Raw genomic sequence first — 18,699 nt, forward strand, 5'->3', positions numbered from 1 at the left:
TGAGAGGAGAGCTGTGCACGACTGCACTATTTTCACATCTCCTGGATTTCACAGACTGTGAAATTTGACTGTTTGCCATGGAGAAACAGTGTTTCGTACATAGAGATGGGCACGGTCTTGTTTTCTCCCAGGCCTAATCTGCAAACCCACAACAGCAGGGTAGTGAAAGAGAGGGAACATAAATATCAAAGCCTACAAGAGGCAGGGACCAAGCTGTTAAAGCCAATTGTAATGTGCCTGAGGTGTAGAGGATAAGGATGTATTGTCACGAGACTGGCAGTATTTGAGATTCTCACTTGTCATAGTGAGGGGAAGACTTTCCAAGTGAACTCCACAGTAGGCAGGGTACTAGTAAGCCATGCATTGCTCAGGCAGCAGGTCACAGGAATGCCACTTGCTTGCACGGTGTAGGGGTGCTCAGCTGATCTGGTGAGTTTTAGTGTGTCCTGGCATGGGCTTGGTGGGATTGCCAGCATTGCCATTGGCCTTATCTTTACATTTCCACTTCCTCAGTTGAGATGCTGTGTCTAATGAAACCTCATGCTTCAGGGCTTTGGTCAGGCACTTTCTTGGTCTGGGAATACAGTTTTTGCATGCATATCCGCCTAGAGGTTCCTGGTCTCTTTGTTTCCTCATGTTCTTCTGAAGCCCTAGAGACATTCAGGGTGATTTGGATGGCAGAGAGCTAATGAGAAGAGAAGAGAGTCTGTCAGGCTGCGCATTAAGCTTTGGTACCTACATCTGGGTGGGCTGAACAGCTTTCTGGGCTACTCTGATATATTGCCTAAGTCTCCATGGAGCCACATATGGAGAACCTGGACTTGCGTGTCTTAGTGCAGGGACTCATAGTAGCTGTGAAGTAGAGGGTCTGCTGCTACTTGTCACTGCCTTGCACATCTAGTCTTCAGCCTCCTCCCCAGTGTGCAGGTTTGTGCTGCTGCTGTGCTGTCTGTCCTGCGTTCAGACAAACCAGGATACCTCAAATGAAGTGTCAAGTGGCACTAGACATTTATGGCTAGAGACCCACAGCCTTCCTTAATTGCCTTGAGGTGAGAGTAGATGACTGCTGTAGTGCAGCCTATGATCTTCTTCAGATGTCTATGTCCTACTGCTCATTAAAATTATGTCTCACCTACTGGGATGATCTGGACATATCTCATCTCAATAGTTCTTTGCTATTGCAGGGGGTTTCAATGTTGCTGGCAGCTTTGTCTTGTTCTCAACCAGTGAAGCACAATTTAATCTGAAGACTGAAATACTTTAGTCTAATGAAGTCTTTGAGTTTAGTGTGTGGGAGGAATGTAGTGGCCCATGTGGTACAAGAGGTCAAACTGTAGATGAACTAATAGTCCCTTTTTGGCCTCAAATTATGAAATTCATGGAATAATTTCTAATAATGAATGCATTTGTACTACTTGGATGCCTTCTGAATAATTTGCACACAGAAAAAGGACTTGTTTTGTCAAGCAGACTGTGACAAACAGTTCTTCCAACTCTGTAATATGCAGACATGTATTTTTGGATATTCTTTGGGGAAAAAATCTACTGCAGCCAAATCTACATAACCTGCAAGAAAAAGAATCTGAAGCAAAACAAAAGATATATGTAGATTATGAAAAGTAGAAAATCGAGTTGGAATTCTAATGTAAATGTATGTCATTATCGGTAGAGATCACTTGTAAAGCACTATTTTAAGTTAAAGAGCTGAGAATTAGAATATTAAAGTGAAAGTCTTTTACATGTGCATTTAGAACAAAAGCTACCCTGTCATTAGAAATTATATATAACAGTTGGATGAGGGTTGTTGTTTTCAGTGTTTGGTTTAAACACAATAAAGATGAACAAAATTGAAATGTGTTAGTTGATGCATGAGGATGAAGTCAAGATCAGAAGTACAATTTCCTAATTTTTAAGATTTATTCAAAGATTCTTCCTTTGTATTAACTCCTACAGATGTTTAATGAATGCTTAAGACCAAATACTGCTTTCTCCCATCCCCCCAGGTTCAATGTATTTCATACAGGAAACCTGATAAAAAGAATATCTGAGAGTTGGGGAAGGCAAAATCAAAGCTGATGTATCAGAACATCTACTGTGTGTCTAAACACAATGAAATTTGAACTATGTGGGTGTATTCACTCATTTTAAAGAATGTTCATTGATTTTAGTTTTATTATGTTTGGAGTTGCAGTGTTTTACACAAAGACCATTTTGCAGATCTTTATAGTTCTATAAAAGCTCTCAACAATTTGGATAAAACTGACTGCACTGTATATTTTCTTTGTTTCTGTTGTTAGACATTAGGCTTAGCTTTAAGTATAACGAACACACAATGCTTTGTCCTTATCTCACTGAAAACTAGAGTAACGTAGCTGCAGACCAGAGGTATCCAGCCCCAGGTGTACTTGTACTATCCAGCAGACACCTGGTTTGGCCATGTATGGAGTTGGTCTTCAGACAGCATGAAGGTGACACAAAATCTACCAGTAGTAACCAAAAATGCTGGACCCAAGAGTATCAGTATTTAGCAAAGTCAGCTGGTAAAATTCTATGAACATTTTTTATTGAGATCTCAGAGACATAATGTTATGTTCTGGTGAGATTCTCTCCTTCAGCTGTCTGTCTGACAGTGCACTGCCCAATTAGCTCTTTTGCAATAAGGATCAGCATGATGGAAAGATGAACAAGTGTCCCAGCAAAGCTGTGGATCTTTCCTTTTTTAGTTAGAAAAATGAGAAATGAATTGTAGTCAATGGAAAAATGAGACACAATATCCACAAGTGCCATGTGTAGCCAGGGAGCGGTAAGAACAGGACTGAGCATGGCAGGGAGAGTCCTGAGAGTTGGGGTCTATTTATAACTCTGTAGAGATCCCACTGTGTGGACTTGGACAAAGTGCTCTGGATTGATGTGAATATCAGTAGCAGCATGTAAGACCCCTGTTGGCTTCCATGAGCTTTGAAGTATGTTTGAACCAGACTTCAGTGCCTCTGCGCGCACTGCACTCCCCACTCCTGTTCTCCAGGGCTGCAGCACAGACCTCCCGCATGGAGCTGTCAGGCCATGGTGCTTTCTCCCTGAGCCCCAGGGAAGGCAGAATGAGGGTACAGAACAGTGGGCAGAGAAGACTTTATTCTGAAACACTGAGGTTGTCATCTGCCATGAGGTGAGAGCTCATAGCACCCTCCCCCCAGCTCTGCAATGAGCTGGCAGTAGGGAAAACCTTGGCAGCACCATGAGGTCTGTGCCATGACAAGTCTTGTGGCTCTTTCCTGTGGATAGACCCAAGGTGGTAGAAACATCACTTCTGAGAGAAGAGACCCTGCCTGTTGGGCACTCTTTCCCTTGAGTTTCTGGGCACTTCTCTGAGTGCAGCTGGGGCTACTGGGCATGCTAAGACATGGTGCTTAACTATCTTGTGAAAATGGGCCAGTGTTGGCAAGGAGGTCTGGTGGGACTAGGCTTCCATGCAGTTGGATGCACATGGACAAAAGAACAGGTGTCACAAAGTGACCCATATAACCTGCCTCTTCCAACCTATGGAGCTGCAGCAGCCGCCTTCTCTGTGAGCAAGGTTTCACACTTGGTTTTCACTGCAGCTGAAGGGTGAGGTGTGTTTCCTATCATAAATTGAGTAGGCACTGTATAACCCTGGATGCATTTTTCAAGGATGATTTTGGGTCCATGGGTTTTCCACAAAGACCCACTTTTTGCTCGCATATCCTGCTTGCTAGGTGATTGCAGCTGAACTGTGCTCCATCCAAACTCATGAGCACTGAGACAAAATGATTTCCTGAGAAAGGGAGCTTACAGTCTAGTCACCTGATAGTATTTCTCTTCAAATAGTTTGTATGTGGGGGTAGAGAGTTTAGCTGAGGTAAGATCTGGCTTTCCCCATAGTGAGAACCCAGAGCCCGGTTAAGGTTAGTAAAAGCCCTGGCTGCCCAGGCCCAATCTGTGGCTGTTACAGGCTGCCACAGTGAGGATGGAGACCTCAAAACTGTTCCTTTTATTGCTGATCCCAGCTGGAGGAATTTTAGTGTAAGAAATAGGCTTATGTTTAAAGAGTTTGTTCTCTAATCCTGGCATGTTTCAAAATCCTGGGAGAGATTTAGTTAAATCCATGAAAGCAGAAGAGATGAAATTCTAACCTCAGAATCCCCAAAATTCCTACAGTACAGTGAATGGGCAATTCACAATCATTAACAAGTTTATCTCCACCTCGCACGCCTACACACAGTTTGTGTGCCACGGGGAGGTGTTGCCTTCTGGAAAGTAGTGTGGTGACGCATCAGTATGACATGTCGTTGTGACACATTGGTGTGCCTGTGATGCCCAAGGCTGGGTGCGAGGAAACCTGTGTTGGGGCAGTAAATTCTAGGGCTGCCTAGCTTGCCTCTCTCTTCTTTCTGTTATTTACTAAACACAACCCTGTGTTCAGCTACCATGTGTGGACCGCAGAAGTCTGCACTAGCATGGATGCAGGCAGCAGAAAGTGGGAGCTGGGACTGAGGGAAGGGGCTTTGTGGGGCAGCAATGGGTTCCTGACTCCTTAGTGGCACCTGCATATCAAGTCACAAATTATTATTCCCAGTAGAAGTAATGACTAATATAAATTTTCCTGGCTGAATTACTGCAGTAGGAGAAAAGTCCTGAGGAAGGATTCAAGACAGGAAGCAATATTGGCTGGGTGATGTAGGCGTTATGGGTGAGGAAACACAGCACTGTGGTGCTCCTGATGCTTTGCCATGCTGTTTTTTGTGTTTTTTTTTTTTTTTTATCTTACCCAAATAACTTCTGGAGTACTTTCACTAGAATATCAGTAGCAGCATCAGTTCAGTAGCTGTGTGGGGAAAGCCAGCCCCCCTGACACAACAGCACAGCAATATGCTTTCACTGGGATTTCCAAAAAAAGCTTGGCTTTGGCCAAAATGTATTCCTCTTGTGTGTGAACAAGAATTCTTCAGCCCTCTGAGCTATTTTTTAAAAATGTCCCACGGAACTCCAGAGCAATAATGGTGAGGGCTATGAAGTTGCTTTAAAATATTCCATCATCAGGTTCTTTGCATCGCTTTGTTCCACACCTTGTCAAAACAAGGAGCTTGTTCTGACTGCGATCTTTCTAACCAGAACCTTTCAACTGCAGTTTTAAGATTTATTGAGAAAATCACTGATTTTGTCTGTCAGAAAACAACCCATTTTTTTTTTTTGTCTGAGGTTTTTTTGTTTTTTGTTTTTTCTAATTCCAAATGCTGCTCTTTAGCTTCTATAATTGAAGCAATTTAATTATTATATGGATTTGGTATGTGCGTGGGGAGCTTAGTCTTCTCTTACCATCACTTGCTGTTTTAGAGGACACGCCACCGAGTTGAAACGATTTCACTTAATTTTGTGTGTTTCTGTGAGAAATCTGCTGATCTCAGGTGACATCTATCTCAACAGCTAGAAGTACAGTGCATGTGGCACGTGTGGATTGCCAGATTTGCCGTGGCCTGCTGGTACAACCAGTACCTGGGCATGTCAGTACCATGCAACAAGAGACTCTCCTCAAAGCATGGGAAAGTTCTGGTACAATTTCTTGTAAAAGGACTTCCAGGACATGTTTTTTTCCAGGACAAGGGAACGTTGTCTCTTGCGTTCCCTTGTGCTCTCCCAGAGGCTTGGTGCTATGCTTTAACAGGTAATATTTGTGTTAGTGGGCTTCATATACTTTGGCTTTTAGCTTCGGTTTTGCACTTGCATTGAATTGTTCCCAGGTTTTTGTGCCTCACTATAATTTACTGATGGTGCGAATGTCAAGATGTAGCCATTTAGCTCACTGATTTGTGGGAGCAATGAGGTAATTTTATGCCCGGGTCTTCTCATTTATACCTGCCAGCAACACAGAGGCAGTCTTTCCTAATCAGGCATTAAAAGTTCTTGATTAATCTCTGACTTTGTTGGAGTCATTCCAGATTTAAGCCAGTGTAATTCATTCCAGGATCAGACCCATTAAGCGCTTTCCAGTGAGTAATACAATGTGTCATTCTTCTGCTCTTAAGGATTTCTAAAACTAGGAGAGATTGTTGCAGATCGGTGAGATATGTGTCTCTTCTGACTCCAGTGGCATCTTCTCTCCCCTTCTCCGTCTTTCGGAGATTTGTCTCTCGGTGAAATTCCTTTATTTCAATTTCTTTCTGTGTTCAGCTGGAAGTATTAACAAATGGTGAAGTGTGATATTGTCGATCCAGTGCTCTGTATGGCCAGGCAATCAGGACAGAAATAATTAACACAGAAAGTGGTCTGCCAGTATCCTGCTGAATGAAATTGGAAGGAGTTCAAATACAAAAAGATTTTTTAGTTTACCACTTCTGAGCTGCATGTAGCTATAGCCATTTGGAAAGACAACTGCTAGCTTCCATTTCAGACTGCTTGACAGCACTAACTAGAGCACTAAGAGCATCCCTCCGTTTCAGCTTGAGCAGCTCACTAGACTGGGGTTCAGAGCATCATTTGCAAATGGGAGAAGAAGTTAGAAAGGGAAGTGGGTGCTGCTTTGAAGAGGGTGATTATGAGTGGAGAGGATGTCAGGTGATGATGTGTTCTTTACTACGGTGTTTACTCAGCACCCATGGCCAGGTTAAATCTATATTTTTACAACAATACTGCCCTTTAGCTCATTTCTCTGCCTCTCCTCATCCTGATACAGAGTTGTCCTGCTCCCTGTCCCTCCCCAGTGTTGGTCTCATCAAGCCCATTTCTTTAGCTTCATCTCCTGCACTAAATCACAAGTGACCTGATAAATCCCAGGAACAGTGCTATGCTTCTGCACATCATTTGCTTAAAGCTCTTGTACTCAGTCACTGGATGTTTCAAACCAAATCTCACCAGCATCTTCCACTGCTACCATTCACACCAGAAACATCTCAGATGAAACAGCATTTACTTTTTCATACTGGCTCATGGTCATCCTCCAAGTGAGCAGTGTTGCACTCCTCTCCACCTATGTTATACTCAGGTGCTTGATGTCTGAGCATGTTCCCAGGAGTAAGGGTCAGGAAAGCACAGTATGGCCTAAAGCCCCATAGTCTCCTGTGGATTGGCAGTCCTCAGTGCCCTTCCTAGAGATGAACTGAATTTCACCAGAAAACTCTTCGTGTCATCAGACATCAAGCCACTGAAATGTTTGTAAATGCAATGTGTCCCTCACACCTCCAGAACCTTCAGTAACAGGTTTTAGCTTGTTCAAACTAGGCTGTAAGTGCCCAATTTCAGAGGGCTGATAAAACAAACAAGTCAACCCCATGCTTTACTTGCTGTTATCTACACTGATAAAACTGCATGTAGACTAAAATTACACACAGTTCTGTCCTGCCAAGTACAGAAGCTGTTATGTACCTTTTGTATCCTACAATTAGCAGTACATCCCTTTGTTTCGTCTGCCTACATCAGGAATGTACTCAGTGCTTCTAATGTTTTCAGAAATGACAAAAGGCTAGATGAATAGGAGAAACAAAAGACAAAAATAAAGAGAAGCAAGCCTCTGCAATGGTTTTCCTCTGGAAACTGTTCAGAATAGTGGGCTGAGACTGCTGTGGCAAGACAGCAATACTCTGTGGTACCTTTAACTTGCAAATACAATGAATTATGCAGTTTTCCTTCCAGAATCCCTGGGTTTGCCTTCTCCTTTTGGTGATCCTGAGCCAGTCTTTGTGTCCAGGCCATGGGGACATACCATGAGCCAGCCCCCAAGACCTTACAGGTCCTGACATACTCTGTAAAGTCATGAGACACTCAAAGAGTACAGGTTCCATAAAAAAAAGCTAAGCCTTGTTCTTGCTTACAGGTGGGTCTTGCCCTTTAATTTTGCTCTGTGGATCATCTTGTTGAGCATGAAAATGATGAAATCTCCTCTTTCTGTTGTGAGAAGTCAAGATGAAGATCTAGAATCATAGAATCATTTTAGAACATCTAGTTCATTATTAGTTTCAGAAAATGACTTCATTATTTCCTTGTCAGGGCAGTGTTTCTCACTGATGTTGCATCACCTGCTTTCTGTCAGACACTGTTGTCTCGGCCAGGAGGACTGAGAGTCTTGCCTTTCTCTAAGAGGCAGCAGAGCTTGAGATGCTTTATTGAAATACTGCAACTGTTACGAATACTTTGACTTGAGATTTCTCTATGACTTTCGTCACATCTCTTTTCAAATTTTAACTGAAGACATGTATTTATTTCTCTCATGCATCCTGAATTCAAGCTTTGAAGCCGACCTTGCTTAATTTGACCTTATCTATCTAATTTATCATGGGCCTGCATTCCTAAACAGTGCTAAATGGAGTACATTTCCTTCTATCTTCCACAGTAACTAAGTCTCCTGCAAAACTCAAACCATTAGAAATGAGGATGATAGGAGAAGCTCCAAGTTATAAGTGAACTTAATATACATATTCATAATCATGTCAACTTCACTTTTGAAACAATTTCTGAAATGTTAGTTTGCCATAACGGCTGGTCACAAAGCACAAAGGTTAGGTTAAGCTTCCTTCGTTAATGGTTTGGCTCAATGCATCCAGCAGTATAATGTATTTTATCAGTGAGGGAAATGATATTGGTTTAAGAGGTTTCATGTAACAGTCATATCCTGGCCAAATGTAATTTTGAAAACAATCAGGGCCATTATGGCTCACACAGAAAGAAAGATAAAGACAGATAGCTGTATATGGGTTTTTAATAAGTAATTCACCCTGGGTCTTGAAACATCAGATTGCCAAGTAATATTATTAATGTATAAGCATGTTGGTAAAATCATGTATTCTTCCCCATTGGTTGACTATAGATATGTTTCTGATGCAAATATCGTGTAAGTGTATTGAATCTGAGCTATGTAAATAGACTATAGAGTACATCCATCAAGCAGTTGACTTGATTATTTCACACACTAAAGAGCATTTTCTGACATCAATCTACATTCTGCCTAAATAGAACATTTTTCACCAATGATATTATGCATCATTTACTGTATATTTGATACTAATTGTTAGACATATCGATCACCTGTCACTCTGAGAGTTCAGTGATCTTGGCCACTTGTCCCAGCAGCCCAGGAGCTGCAGGCAGCATGCCGCCCAAGGCTGTAACCCCAGGAGAGAAGGCTCAGAGGTGGGATCGGGCCTGCCAAAGCACTGCTTGAGCGAGGGGCAGCTCGATTCTTGTAGAGATTAGACTAGAGAAGCATGCAAACATGCTGAAAGATGAACATGTGCCGCTGATCGTGCATCTGTCTTTTAACCAAGGGTAATGTTGGAGCCTGGGCCATGCAGCAGGAGGGTGTGAGCACTGTTCTCCAATGTGCTGCTCGATGCCAAAGTGTCAGGATGTAGTGGCTTGGCAGAGGTGTAAGGAAGAGGGTCAGCCAGAGAGTGGAGGTCTTCATTTCTGCATGCAGACTCTGCATATGCAGCAATCGGTTACCTGTCAGGGGACAATTATATCTGTAGCTGAAGGACACGGCCCTAACCATCGGAGTGGTTAGAAGAGCCTGATAAAACAGGAGCTGTTTTAATTTAAATACGCTGAAAACTCTGATCAATTTCAAACATCTACTACATATATGAAAATGTGAAGATTTTAAAATAAATTTAACAGCAGCCGGAGGGGGCTGTTAATATTGACTGTTCTGTATCTGTCACAGCACATACATTATTGAACTAGAAAACTACTGAAAGCAAAGGCTTTGGAAATAGGAGAAGAATATATTGATTTAATCATTGCATTCTTTCAGCAGCTGCTTTACGACATTTTTTACAGTACAGAGCACAGACTGTGTGCTTACCACACGCTTTATTCACTGAGCAGGTCATTCCTTTGCTGGGTTTTCCTTTATAACCACTGTGTGCTTCACAGCTTTCACTCTCCAGACTGCCAAAGCTCTTACGCAGCCACTCATCCTCTGATGGCTCTACCACTATCATCCCTTCCCATCCACGGCTGTCACGGTTGCCCCCTTGAACCCATCCCACAAGCAGCCTCCTGGCATCCCTCTGTCCTGCTCAGCCGGCCCCAGCTCTATCCCTGCTTGCTGCAGTTCCCCATGGGAGGTTCTCCCCCACCAGCATCCAGGCTAATCAATTTCCCCATCCATGTTCACAACTGGCCACCAATACATTTACCTCAATATTGCCTCTCCCCGGGGAGTGGAGGGAATAATTCACTTTGTTTTGTGATAAGCAGTAAATTTTCTGGAAAAAAGAAATTTGGGGGTATCTAAACTGTTAACAAATTAGGTCAGGTTCAATAAATTTTCAGCCAATGAAAAAATATCAGGGAAGTGGCTGGTGGCAAGAGATGCCAAAAACCTTGAGACAGTTCACTCTGACATTTCAAAAAATGAGCCTTTTGACTCCTCTGCCTTGAAATGCATTTCTCAATTACAAACTGAACCACAAGAGTAGAAAAATTATAGGAAAGGATTAGAATACCCAAACTTGAAGCAACATTGTGCCTTGGATTGAATTACAAGATCTACTGATCTGAGGCAGTTTTGCCCCACAGATTCTTCAGTCCCAGAACTAAACTTTTTGTCATTCCTCAGCTCTGCCAGCACGGTCATATGCTCAATGTATAGACTCTCTTTTTGTTAACCTCTGCCCCCAAACACTATTCATCTGTCTGATCTCTTTTCTTGCATTTCACCTTTTTTCCTGGAAGATCATCTCCTTCAGGCTGAAGGTAGTCTCCATACTGAGTTGTCACCATCTCCTATTTCAGGGTGTCAGGCTTCTCCAGAAGGCTTACCCAGGTCAGTCTGGGCATCCCTATGACCAATCTCCAACCAAACAATGAAGATGCTCTGTTGCTGGCATAGAGCTGCCTGGCCTGTGCAAAGTTTGCTTTAGATCTTTTCAGCTGTCACTGTGGAAATCTTCTTCCCAGGGTTATTTATAAAGCAGGCTTTGATTCAGGTGCGTGTGAGCCATTGGTGTGTTGGGCAGTGCACAAAGTGCTCTCCCATCGCACAGCCCTACTGCTCTTTGCACTTCCTACACCCAGCCCCCTCCCTCCACCTGGCCCCAACTCCAGGTGCCCAAGGAGGTGGCTTGACCCATGGCTGTTTTTGGGGAATCCAAGTAGCAGCAAGTTGTGTGACGATGTGGTTTACCTGAGCTCTTGGTTTGGAGAGGGACGGCCTCTCTGAGGAGTAGGCTCTGCACAAGCGGTGTGAAAGTGGCAGCAGGCTGGCACAACAGAGCTTATTTGTGCCCTTCCCTGCTAGGGCTGCAGTGGGAAGATGGGCACAGTGGGGTAGGGGCTGCCATGCCTGCCCTGCCTGCATGGCCATGGCACTGCCAGCAGGCCCTGCAGGCTCCTCAGGGCAGCATTTCCTTTCTTGCCCATGAAGCACCACGCAGAGCAACAGTGCTTTATAAATAATAGATGTTTAGAAATGCTTTGGAAAAAATCCTCTGTAGAAGGATACAGGGAGAAACACTGCTGAGGCATCTCTAAGACTGCTGGAGCCACAGGCAATGCCATCATGTCCATCCATCCTCCTAGAAGGCACTGCTCCCTGTCTTACATGACTGTTTCCTTTGCAGGCATCTTACACTGTAGCATTAAGACACAATGGGGTGTGCTTTGCTGGGACATTAATAATACATTGGTTCCATTCTGAGCTGTGCCTGTGAAGGCTAAATGACTTCAATAGCCCAAGAAACGTATTAATGCTCCAGCAAGCTGCATCCTGGAGTGGTAATTCAGTTTTATTTTGTCACGTTGTTTCTGATGCAGGTTTCATGACGCTGTGTGTCACAGTGGTGCGCAGAGGCATGGGGCATCCCCCCTGTGCCTGTGGGCAGGGGCAACTGGAGCCCCAGTCCCCATAGGCTGAGCACTGGAGAGTGTCTGCTGACCTGTGCAACAGAGGCAGCAGTCTGGGGCTCAAAGGGCACATCCACGCACTGGGAATGGGAATACAGACTGTCTGCGTACGCCTAGTGCTGCTGCTAATCACATTCTTCCGAAGGAAAAGCCAGGCTCCTTGTTAGCAAGAGAAACGATGAGAGGCAGAAAAAGAAATAAAACGATATCCCAAAGAGTGTGAGAAGGAAGGAAAGACAGACTGCCGTTTGTAGGAAGTATCTCACCTCATTAAGCATCTTAATTCCCTTTTATTGTTCGTGCTGCACTGAAGGCTCCGAGATGTGTGCGTGATTTATAAACACCGGTGTGCATCAGCTGAGTGGTTTTATGCCGGGCTCAGGGAGGCTGAGGCACGTGTGAGGCTCCTTCTGGGGCTGCTTTTTCTGCAGCATCAGAATTTTGCCCAATTTCATTCTCGGCGCCGCTTGGCTCTGCTATGCCTGTATGCTTTTATTTTGATAAATGTTTGAACACCTTTATGCCAAATGAAGGCAGGTAAATATGAGACCGCTTCACCCTGACATAATTCTAGAATTAATTCATACCTGGATAGCCCTGCATTTCATTAAAGTCCACTAAATAAGAGTCATGGATGTTTATTTGGAGCCAAGGAGGCTTCACGGGTAATTTTATAGTCGTTTAGCAATTTTATTTGTTCAGATTAGCATATTTTAGATTTTCTTATATTCTTAACCATGTTAGTTGTACAATCACAAAGAAAATCTAAAACAACAATGAAAAATGCTGTTGTTCAGATTCCAAGATAAATCCAATAACAACTCTGACAGGATTGATTACAACAGAATCAGCAAAATCTCTCTACTCTTTTTAATGTGGTTTGAGACTTGAAGAAGATAATATGAAATATGTTGCTTGACAGTAGAAGATGCTATGTTTAGAGTTAAAAGCAAGCTGCTCCAAATTTTGTCTTTTGTCGTTGAAACATCTTTTCTCCTGCAAAAGATATTTTATGCTAAAATGCTAGGTACATGAAATTACATTAATTTTGATGACATTTTCTTAAATAATAATAATAAAAAAAAGAATATTTTTTGAATTATTTATTTGGGAAGTTCTATTTGGTAAAATGAAATTGCAAGCTAGAAGCAATTTTGACATTAAAATCCTTGTGTATTTATTGCTCTAACCTCATTTTGATGTATGTCACCAGCAGTCTTATTTTCTGTGGTGATTGCACGGAACCTTGCCCTTTTTGCATCCTCTTTCTTCACCTTTCCATATCTCTGGGTAATTTCACTTGCAAACACAAACACAGGTACCACCACTCTGCAGCCAGTGGAGGATCCACCTGTGCTTACAACCTGTCTCCTCTGTCCAACTCAGCTCTGGTCTTGCTTCCCTGACGTCTCTTGTAGATGACTGTCTGTCAACTCAGACTCAATGTGAATGAGACAGACCTTGTAATCTTCCCCACATCATGTCTTCCCTGCTACTCCCCTCTTTGATCACTGTGGACATCCTCACCATCCCGCCTGTCATTCAGGCCCATAATTTGTGTGTCAGCTTTGACTCAGACCCTTCTCCCTGGTCCACGCATCCCGGCTATGGCATAATCCCACAGACCCCTCCTGCTTAGCATCTCTAAGAGGGAGCCTTTCCTGGTCAGAACGAAGACAAAGACCCTCATCTCTCCTCTTCTTATCCATGCCTCAATTAAAATGTCACCTTTTTTTTTTTTTTTTTTTTTTTTTTTAATTAAGCCTTGATAAATGCAGACTTGGCCTTTTGGTGCCCACTTAAAGTAATACTGAAAATACACTTTTATTAGCCCATCACGCTCTCATTTTCTACACACCTCTCCAGCAGGCACCTTCTTTTTCTTTTAACTAATGCTTTATTAATATTGTCAGTATGAGAACATGGCACAGCATATATCAGGTCATGCCTTTTTATGGCTTATTTAATATTCTACTATTTTAGTGTATTCAATATTTATATTGTTATTGTTACTTGAATAACTAACTTTTCCAGCTATTAAGTATGAATTATTTTCTAGATCAAAGTAACTTCCTCTTCTATCATAATGAAACACTTGAATTCTTGGATAATCTGAACATGAAACTAAGGTAAGAGTCAAAGTGTTTAATTACAAACAAGCAAGAGAGGCTTTGATCTAGAAAATAGGATTTCAAACATTATTTTTTCAGCCTAAAGATAAGATCTGGCATGACAGGTCGCATTACAGATGTAAAGTGAAATCATAGAAAAGTTCTGCTGTTGTGTTGCATAGCCTATGAAACGTGCTGGGGAGACTCGTTCACTGTATGACACGTGTCAGAAGGCTCCTGTCCCCTCCAGTGGCTGGGAGCTTCAGTGTCCAGTCTGCAAACTGGCCCACCCTAGCAAAAAACTGAACTTAAAGCTGGCAGGGCGTCAATGAGCTCATTCTGAGGGCCAGATCCACCTGGACTCAGAGCCCATGGTGTCAGTGGTGGAGCTGTGACAAGGGTGGTTGGGGAGGGTCTCTGGAAACCTATGGTGAGCCTCACCTGCTGTCAGTGTGGCACTGGAGAAAATGTCAGGTTTACATGATTAAAAATATAAGTCAGATCAAAGTTAAATTTTAAAACTTGCTTCTATTCTGGCACAAATTGAGACATGACTTTGTGCTCTCATTCATGGTGGATGTGAAATAGCTGCCTTTCCCACGAGTTGCTGTTCACATTCTGGGGTTTGGCCAGTGCTTGGACATAAATTAGATTTCTACTTAAAATAAACCTATTCACTATTTTACTTTCCTAAAAGAATGTACTTTCTTGTGGAAGTTTTGCAGTGCCACCAGAAAGCAGTAGGAGAAAAGTGTTAAAATTTGCCAAAAAGAAAAAGGAGAAATTACTGTGAAAGATTCACATGTGTGAGAGCTATTTCACCCAGATATTTTCCCTAAACCACAGCAAAAGTCTCAATTTCTTACAGTGTTCCCCTATCCCTGCTGAGAAATCCTGGGCCCTGCAGGTCCCGTTAGGAGCCAATAGCTGGGGGATTCCTGCATCTCAGAACAGTCTCCATGGAGACTCAAAGTGGGGTGACATCCTACAAACCGACAGCGATAGAAAACCACATTGGCACCATCAGAGGATCAGAGGGTGCTGTGCTCAGCCGCATGCCACCAGGGATGATTTAGTTTATCTGGGTGTAAATCAGATGTGACTCATCAGCAGACACTGCACAGTCAAACGTGCAGAAAACACATCGGCGCTGAATGAGAGCCTGAAACACAGCTCGTTATTTAAAGAGAATTATGAGAATGCCACGAGTTTCAAGAAGATCAACCCCACTGAGGAAGTGAAAGCCAAGAGTTATAGATGTAGCGATAGGAGGCCCTGAGGATTTATTAACTGTTTTGTTTAGACTTACTAAAAAGGAATGACACCCATTATAGTGTATCACGGGAGTGAGCTATCTAACAGCCCTGTGGCTGTGACTGCAGTGGAGCTCTGTGATAAGGTGAGGAGACTGTGACTTTCCTGTGATGAAACATTCAGTAAAACAGAAGTTCTTGCTTTGTAAATTATTTAGTTGATTCAAGAGTTTTCTCAAACAAATATTGTTCTACAAATAAGTACCTCTAAGGGCAAACTACCCTATTCTCAAGAGACATGTATACTTGTGCATGTCTGAGATGTTTCTGTTTTTTTCATGTCAACTCTAAGCAATCCATCGCCGTGTTGTTTCAGGAAGATGCCCTCTGGCTCCATGGGCTCGCCACCTCCTGATCTGCAGTGGCATTTGCTGTTCTGAACATGGTGATACTCAAAGCTTGGCACTGGTTTGGAGAACACAAGTAAGTGGTGCTACTTCGGCAATTCCTCCTGCAGATGGAGTTCCAACATCCCCCTGAGTTATTGAGCCATGTCCCTCTTACTAATTGCTTCTGGAATCCAGACTGGCTTTCTCTTCAGTTTAAACACGGCAATATGTTGAACCAGGATAGTTGAAATGCAACTGGGATTGGCTGTCTTGTTTGTTTTTTTTTTTTTTTTTGGAAAGTAGTTTTCAGCTATCCCTCTGATACAACAACAGGAGAGTATCAGATTAGAAGTCCAGTTTCACACCATGATTTCTAGCACTGTCCCATGAGGATGCTCAGTCCTTTGTGAGTACTTCTTTTATTTTCGTTTGGGTGAGCTTTGTTGCAGCTTAATATTATTGAAAGTTAAAGGACAGATTGGAGACTGATTATAAGGGTATGGTGTACCATGGGAAAAGCCTAGTAATACAAACGCTTTGCCTGAGACTCAATGACTTTGTGTTCTGCAAAAGCTACTGCTGACATCCCTCATGTTTTTATTGATCTAATAGATTCAGTACCGGGATACTTAGAGTTTAGCTTTGCTTTGGGGACTTGCTTATTTTACCTGAACTTTCTCAAAATGCAAGAGATTAAAGAGATCTGATAGATTCTTGAATGCTGGCCTAGAAAAATATACACAAAGTTTCTCATTCAAGGTAAGCCAGCTGTCTCCAGTTACCTCTCAGTTCTGCCACCAGATTTTTAACACCCAGAAGCTCCTGTTGCAAACTCAGGCTGGGGGTGGCTGAGCATTCCCCTTCCCTGCAGGGACATTTCCTGTCTTCCAAACAGGAATTGTGTGCAAGTGTGGTACTTCCAAGGACATAAATGAGTGCTTTAGTTGTTATTTTACTTAATATGAAAAGGTTAAAAGGACCATGAAAACATATAGCGATGTGGAAATTAATGATGGTATCTCTTGTAAGCTAGAGATGTGTATGTACCCATCCACCTTTAATGTTTTAAAATATACATAGCAAAGTGTATAGTGATAACGTACTTGATTTTATCTGCTATAAACATATATATGTCAGACAAATAGCTTCTCTCTCTTCCTACTCCCTGTATTGATAAAATCCAGAGAGGATTTAATCCGAGTGTGCTTCTCCACATTATTCAACTCAACGATGCTCTCAAAAAGTTCAAATATTTAAATTGGTTCAAAGTCAGAATATTAATGGCAGTTCTTAGAAATTCAGTAATAGTAACATTTTTCCAGCTGAAGCATACCGTCACAAATGGCTACATCATGAGCGAACCTAGTTGATTACTTTGCAACAATTAGGAACATAGATGAAGTATAGGGAAACTTCTACTTTTCTAGGTGAGGAGAAACAATGAAGCACCTTCAGCCCCTGACAGCTAAAAAAGCCTGCTGATATTACTAACAGGTAAATCTTAAGGCAGTTCAACATTAGCAGTATGGTGTGTAATCCAGGAGTGAGGGCTTGGATTTTAGATTGTCCCCTCCCACCAAAACAGAAACCTGCAGGACAGCACTGCAAGGTCATGGCACCACCAAGGGACATTTAGCTGGCACCAGCTACAGGCTCCCATCACAGTGGCATGGGGCAGGAAGTGCCACCAGCCAAGCCTTTGGCCCCCACCATCCTTGTGCACCACCACAGTTGTGCATGTGCAACCCTTGTACATCAGGGCTGAAAGAGCAGTGCATAAAAATCAGCTTTAAAGGCAACTGATGTCTGAGCACCTACAGCTGAATAAGGAAAGACACACTGCTGTTCAATGCAGCAGCCCCTTCCAGCTCAGTTCACCGGTTTTGGTGTAAATGCACATTGTTTACTTTAGGAACACCAGCTCCGGTGAAAGAGGGCTGCCAAAGGCAAATGCAGCTTTTTCCAAAGGTACAGTTTTTCAATTAAAAATACACAGAGAGAAAGCAGGCAAAACTTACATGGAAAATTCAGCAGGCAAGGAAACAAACCGTGCACAATGCTACACTGCAGCTCCGCACCTCCTAGAGCAAAAGGGAGAGCACATGCTTCACTTCAAGCTCTCTTTAAAACACATCCCTAATTATGAAATCATTACCAGCAATCTGCATGATAAGGAAAGAATTATTATATTAACCTGGGATCTTCAGGGCACTCTGAGGGACCGTGGAGCAGCCCTGCTGCAGCCAGGCAGCACGCTCCCGCCCCGCTGCCATTCTGTGAGTCACTTCTGCCTTTAATCTCCCATTAAAATCCTTTCTAGCCTCTTCAGTTTATGACTGTTGCTGCAAGGTGGTTTGTGGCACTCAGTATTGCTAATCCTTGGGATTGCAGCGTATTGAGAACAGAATAATTGAAAACAGCTTGAAGCAGTAGTAGTTAGGCACACAAATCAATGACAGATAATCATTTAAGCACAAACCAAAACAGACATTTACATGGAAAACAATCACAGCCTTGGAGTTACACCCTACTCTTGCCATGCGGAATCTTTCAGGATTTGGCAGAGCACCCTCTGATGCCAAAACCCACTGCCAGCACACGGCTGTCCCCACGAGACAGCGCTGGCACAGCCCTGCCAAAACCTGAGCCCAGCTCTCAGTGGGACAGTGAAGGCTATGAGGGCTGCAGGCTCCTGGCAGAGCCCAACCACACTGCCAGCCATGTCCCAGGGTGTTGGTGGTGCCTGACGGGTCCCCCAGAGTCCCTCAGCTTGGAGACAGTACAGGGCTGCATCCTGCCACATGACCTGATGGGCCATTGCCCTTCCACAGTGAGATGGTGGGCTCTGCTGGGTGTCCTACACAGGGCACAGGGTCCTGCTGGATGTCCTACACAGGGCACAGGGTCCTGCTGGATGTCCTATGTTGGCTGTGGGGCCCTGCTGGTGTCCCTGTGCTGGGCGCAGGCTGCACAGGTGACAGAGGACATGCAGGAACTGCTGCTGACTTGCTTGTGCAGATGGGAGCACATATTTGCCTGTTGTGTTCTGATGACAATCATATTTATACCAGCTGGTTGAAATGTTTTAAT

At 43.2% G+C, this 18,699-nt stretch overlaps 1 long non-coding RNA gene across 2 annotated transcripts in view; it reads left to right on the plus strand.

The window, feature by feature from the left end:
- The window catches only part of LOC116243551 (uncharacterized), a 32,543-nt gene that overhangs the window by 13,319 nt on the left and 525 nt on the right, over window positions 1–18,699 (plus strand). Inside the window, exons 1-2 of one of the 2 annotated variants that reach the window (XR_004169999.2) lie at window positions 14,935–15,366; window positions 15,597–15,703. This is a non-coding gene — a long non-coding RNA (uncharacterized LOC116243551). Of the gene's footprint in view, window positions 1–14,934; window positions 15,367–15,596; window positions 15,704–18,699 lie in introns of those variants that run through there. The other variant, XR_004169998.2, reaches the window with a different exon arrangement.

Source organism: Phasianus colchicus, chromosome 9 (assembly GCF_987193195.1).
Source record: "Phasianus colchicus chromosome 9, bPhaCol1.hap1.1, whole genome shotgun sequence".
In the NCBI taxonomy this organism is placed as follows: Eukaryota; Metazoa; Chordata; class Aves; order Galliformes; family Phasianidae; genus Phasianus; species Phasianus colchicus.